Source organism: Amblyomma mixtum, unplaced genomic scaffold, assembly GCF_055824585.1.
Source record: "Amblyomma mixtum isolate Tamu unplaced genomic scaffold, ASM5582458v1 scaffold_139, whole genome shotgun sequence".
Taxonomy (NCBI): Eukaryota; Metazoa; Arthropoda; class Arachnida; order Ixodida; family Ixodidae; genus Amblyomma; species Amblyomma mixtum.
The window spans coordinates 6,761-12,113 of record NW_028317672.1 but is presented as its reverse complement, the minus strand read 5'-3'; the positions used below and the strand labels follow the sequence as shown (position 1 = coordinate 12,113).

Genomic DNA, 5,353 nt, shown 5'->3' with positions numbered 1-5,353 from the left:
TGCGCCTCTTCGACGGTTGTCGACAACCGAAAGCCCACCATGAGTGGTGCGTTACGCCGTTCAAACCTGCGGATACAGCCCGTCCGACTTTCCCTTGGTGACGGAGCTCCGCTGGGCGCAACAGTTTGTGCAGAGAAGCGGCTTCAGAATCTCGCAACTCCGCGGTTGAGGCCTTCCCCCGCTTATAAGTGGGGGCGGCGCCGGGTGTGACAAGCACAATCCGGTAATGATCCTTCCGCAGGTTCACCTACGGAAACCTTGTTACGACTTTTACTTCCTCTAAATGATCAAGTTTGGTCATCTTTCCAACAGACCGGCGCAACCGAAAGGCCGCGCCGGACATCGGTCCGAAGACCTCACTAAATCATTCAATCGGTAGTAGCGACGGGCGGTGTGTACAAAGGGCAGGGACGTAATCAACGCGAGCTTATGACTCGCGCTTACTGGGAATTCCTCGTTCAAGGGGAACAATTGCAAGCCCCTATCCCAATCACGAAAGAAGTTCCACGGGTTACCCAGTCTTTTCAGACAGGGATAAAGACACGCTGCTTCCTTCAGTGTAGCGCGCGTGCGGCCCCGGACATCTAAGGGCATCACAGACCTGTTATTGCTCTGTTTCGTGCGGCTAGGAGCCGCTTGTCCCTCTAAGAAGGTTGTAAGGTGCTGGGAACCCCGCACCTATTTAATAGGCTAGAGTCTCGTTCGTTATCGGAATTAACCAGACAAATCGCTCCACCAACTAAGAACGGCCATGCACCACCATCCACCGAATCAAGAAAGAGCTCTCAATCTGTCAATCCTCCCAGTGTCCGGGCCGGGTAAGTTTTCCCGTGTTGAGTCAAATTAAGCCGCAGGCTCCACTCCTGGTGGTGCCCTTCCGTCAATTCCTTTAAGTTTCAGCTTTGCAACCATACTTCCCCCGGAACCCAAATACTTTGGTTTCCCGGAAGCTGCCCGCCGAGTCATTTGAGTAACTCAGGCGGATCGCTGGTTGGCATCGTTTATGGTCAGAACTAGGGCGGTATCTGATCGCCTTCGAACCTCTGACTTTCGTTCTTGATCAAAGAAAACATTCTTGGCAAATGCTTTCGCAGTAGTTCGTCTTGCGACGGTCCAAGAATTTCACCTCTAGCGCCGCAATACGAATGCCCCCGTCTGTCCCTCTTAATCATTACCCCGTATTCCAAAAACCAACAGAACAGAAACGGGGTCTTGTTCTATTATTCCATGCAAGTTTATTCAGGCGACTCGCCTGCGTTGAGCACTCTAATTTTTTCAAAGTAAAAGCGCAGGCCACCTCGAGACGCACCAATGAAGGGCACCAAGAGAGGACCGGCATGATGTTCAGTCCGAGCCGTCGCATCGGGTAGATGCACTACTCGTCTGGAACTGAGATCCAACTACGAGCTTTTTAACCGCAGCAGCTTTAGTATACGCTATTGGAGCTGGAATTACCGCGGCTGCTGGCACCAGACTTGCCCTCCAATTGATCCTCGTTAAAGGATTTAGAGTGTACTCATTTCAATTACGGGGCCTCAAAAGAGTCCCGTATTGTTATTTTTCGTCACTACCTCCCCGTGCCGGGAGTGGGTAATTTGCGCGCCTGCTGCCTTCCTTGGATGTGGTAGCCGTTTCTCAGGCTCCCTCTCCGGAATCGAACCCTGATTCTCCGTTACCCGTAACAACCATGGTAGGCAAGTAACCTACCATCGAAAGTTGATAAGGCAGACACTTGAAAGAAACGTCGCCGGCTCATGGCCATGCGATCAGCACAAAGTTATCCAGAGTCACCACAGAGTACGGGCAGAGCCCGATGGGTCTTGGTCTAATAAAAGCGCCCGTCAGCCAAAGGCCTTCAGGCTCAATGCATGTATTAGCTCTAGAATTGCCACAGTTGTCCAAGTAGAAAGAAACGATCTAAGGAACCATAACTGATTTAATGAGCCATTCGCGGTTTCGCCTTATTTCGGCATGTACTTAGACATGCATGGCTTAATCTTTGAGACAAGCATATGATTACTGGCAGGATCAACCAGGTATGATGCATAGGCATTCCCTTTTCGCCCCAGAAGGGTGCCTCGTCGCCGCCGATAGGGCCGCCATAAACCCCCAGCGCGCGACGCATCTTTTTCGCGGCAGCTTGCGCTGCCCGTGCATCGTTCGAGCTCGCTGCGGCATCCGACCCGTAGGTACGGCAATCGCCACGCGGCAAGAGAGCACGTGTGCCTTTAGGCAAAGCATTTGTAACGCGCCCACCAGTGCGCACATCGGCCTCTAGGGCCGCAGCATTAGGCAACTGGACGGCGCTTGCTGCGTAGCCGAGACGGCCAAGCCGCCAGACGACGGGACACGCCCGCGTCTTCGGCGCGCTCGCACGGAATCGAGTCCGGGTAGCACGGAACACACCTCGTAAAACGTGGAAACAGCGTCGTCCGACAACCAGCCCCTATCGCAGACGCGGATGAGGCTGCAGACGAATGCCGTGGGGTCCGAGGGACGGGGACACGCTGGGCACGAGGCCGCATATCAGACCCGGTCACGGCGCGCACACGCGGGCGCGCGCCGCCGACTGCTCCACTGGGACCCCCATATAATAGCAGCGATAAGTACCCAGACCTCCGTGGGTGAGTAAATCGCCGTACTCGTGCCACTTTCGCCGCAAGGGCCGCACAAATCGTGCGCGCTTTGCCGCGGCATCACAACGCCGCGCTTCCGCGGCGCCCCGCACGAGCCGTACTCGTGGACATAGCCGTCGGGCGAACCGCCGTACTCGAGGCGCGTTCGCCGCAAGAGCCGCTCAAATCGTGCGCGCTTTCCTGCGGCATCGCACGAAAGCGCTGCCCCGGCGCCCCGCACGAGCCGTACTCGTGGACATTGTCATCGGGCGAACCGCCGTACTCGAGGCGCGTTGGCGGCAAGACCCCCACAAATCGTGCGCGCTTTGCTGCGGCATCGCACAAAAGCGCATCCCCGGCGCCCCGCACGAGCCGTACTCGTGGACATAGCCGTCGGGCGAAGCGCCGTACTCGAGGCGCGTTCGCCGCAAGAGCCGCTCAAATCGTGCGCGCTTTCCTGCGGCATCGCACGAAAGCGCTGCCCCGGCGCCCCGCACGAGCCGTACTCGTGGACATGGTCATCGGGCGAACCGCCGTACTCGAGGCGCGTTCGCCGCAAGAGCCGCTCAAATCGTGCGCGCTTTCCTGCGGCATCGCACGAAAGCGCTGCCCCGGCGCCCCGCACGAGCCGTACTCGTGGACATGGTCATCGGGCGAACCGCCGTACTCGAGGCGCGTTCGCCGCAAGAGCCGCTCAAATCGTGCACGCTTTCCTGCGGCATCGCACGAAAGCGCTGCCCCGGCGCCCCGCACGAGCCGTACTCGTGGACATAGCCGTCGGGCGAACCGCCGTACTCGAGGCGCGTTCGCCGCAAGAGCCGCTCAAAACGTGCGCGCTTTCCTGCGGCATCGCACAAAAGCGCTTCCCCGGCGCCCCGCACGAGCCGTACTCGTGGACATTGTCATCGGGCCAACCGCCGTACTCGAGGCGCGTTGGCGGCAAGAGCCCCTCAAATCGAGCGCGCTTTGCTGCGGCATCGCAAAAAAGCACTTCCGCGGCGCCCCGCACGAGCCGTACTCGTGGACATTGTCATCGGGCGAACCGCCGTACTCGAGGAGCGTTCGCCGCAAAAGCCACTCAAATCGTGCGCGCTTTGCTGCGGCATCGCACAACCGCGCTTCCGCGGCGCCCCGCACGAGCCGTACTCGTGGACATAGCCGTCGGGCGAGCCGCCGTACTCGAGGCGCGTTCGCCGCAAAACTCGCATAAATAATGCACAAACTCATGAAAATCACATCTGCCGAGGCCGCCTAAAGCCCGAATTCACCTCCCGGGCGTCGAGAGGTCCGTTTCGGACTTTGCTGACAAAGCGGACGCTTTACTGTTTCGCGTCTGCCTAGGCGGTATGCCCCCTTATATATGCAGCGATAAGTACCCAGACCCCCGCGGGTCATAAGCGCGTCTACCGGAGCGGGCTTCAAACGAACGTAACTCTGCCTTCCGTTGCGCGAAAGGGACGGGAAAGGTCTCAAAATATTCGCCTTTCTCAGCCCCACACGCGGAACTAAAAATTGAGCGGCTGCGCCCACGGGAACGGCCGTGAACATTCGAAAAGGCGGCCCCTTGCGAACCTGGTCAATCACCCGCTGCTCCGGCTACAGTGGAAGCAGCGGGTCGAGGAGGACTGCACAAGATGGGCGGCAGCGCGGCCGACACGTGGCGTAAATTTCGTCTCGTTCCGCCAGGTGAAAGTGCCTTTAAATATTCGAAAACCGTTTACCGCGTCCGCCGGGGAGGCAACCGCGTCTGCCTAGGCGGGACCGCGTCTGCCTAGGCGAGCTTCAAACGAGCGTAACTCTCACTTGCGTTGCGCGAAAGGGACGAGAAAGGTCTCAAAATGCTCGCCTTTCTCAGCCCCACACGCGGATCTAAAAATGGAGCGGATTCGTCCACGGGAACGGCCGCGAAGATTAGAAAAGGCGGCCCCTTGCGAGCCTGGTCAATCACCTGCTGCTCCGGCTACAGTGCAAGCAGCGAGTCCGCGATAACTGCACAAGATGCGCGCCGGCGCGGCCGAACCGTGGCGTAAATTTCGTCGCGCTCCGCCAGTTCAAAGTGCCTTTAAAAATTCGAAGACAATTTACCGCGTCTGCCTAGGCGGGACCGCGTCTGCCTAGGCGAGCTTCAAACGAGCGCAACTCTCACTTGCGTTGCGCGAAACGGACGGGAAAGGTCTCAAAATGTTCGCCTTTCTCAGCCCAACGCGCGCAACTAGAAATTGAGCGGCTGCGCTCAAGGCAACGGCCGCGAGAATTCGAAAAGGCGGCCCCTTGCGATACTGGTCAATCGCCCGCTGCTCCGGCTGCAGTGGACGCAGCGGGTCGGCGATGACTGCACAAGATGCGCGCCGGCGCGGCCGAACCGTGGCGTAAATTTCGTCGCGCTCCGCCAGTTCAAAGTGCCTTTAAAAATTCGAAGACCGTTTACCGCGTCCGCCGGGGAGGCAACCGCGTCTGCCTAGGCGGGACCGCGTCTGCCTAGGCGAGCTTCAAACGAGCGTAACTCTCACTTGCGTTGCGCGAAACGGACGGGAAAGGTCTCAAAATGTTCGCCTTTCTCAGCCCAACGCGCGGAACTAAAAATGGAGCGGATTCGCCCACGGGAACGGCCGCGAAGATTAGAAAAGGCGGCCCCTTGCGATACTGGTCAATCGCCCGCTGCTCCGGCTACAGTGCAAGCAGCGAGTCCGCGATGACAGCACAAGATGCGCGCCGGCGCGGCCGAACCGTGGCGTAAA

At 58.6% G+C, this 5,353-nt stretch overlaps 1 non-coding gene across 1 annotated transcript; it reads right to left on the bottom strand.

Annotated features, from left to right (window-relative positions):
- Positions 1-224: 224 nt before the first annotated feature.
- LOC149324815 (small subunit ribosomal RNA) lies at positions 225-2,039 on the bottom strand. The gene has a single exon (XR_016286680.1). It is a non-coding gene; the product is annotated as a small subunit ribosomal RNA (ribosomal RNA).
- Between the last annotated feature and the right edge of the window lie 3,314 nt (positions 2,040-5,353).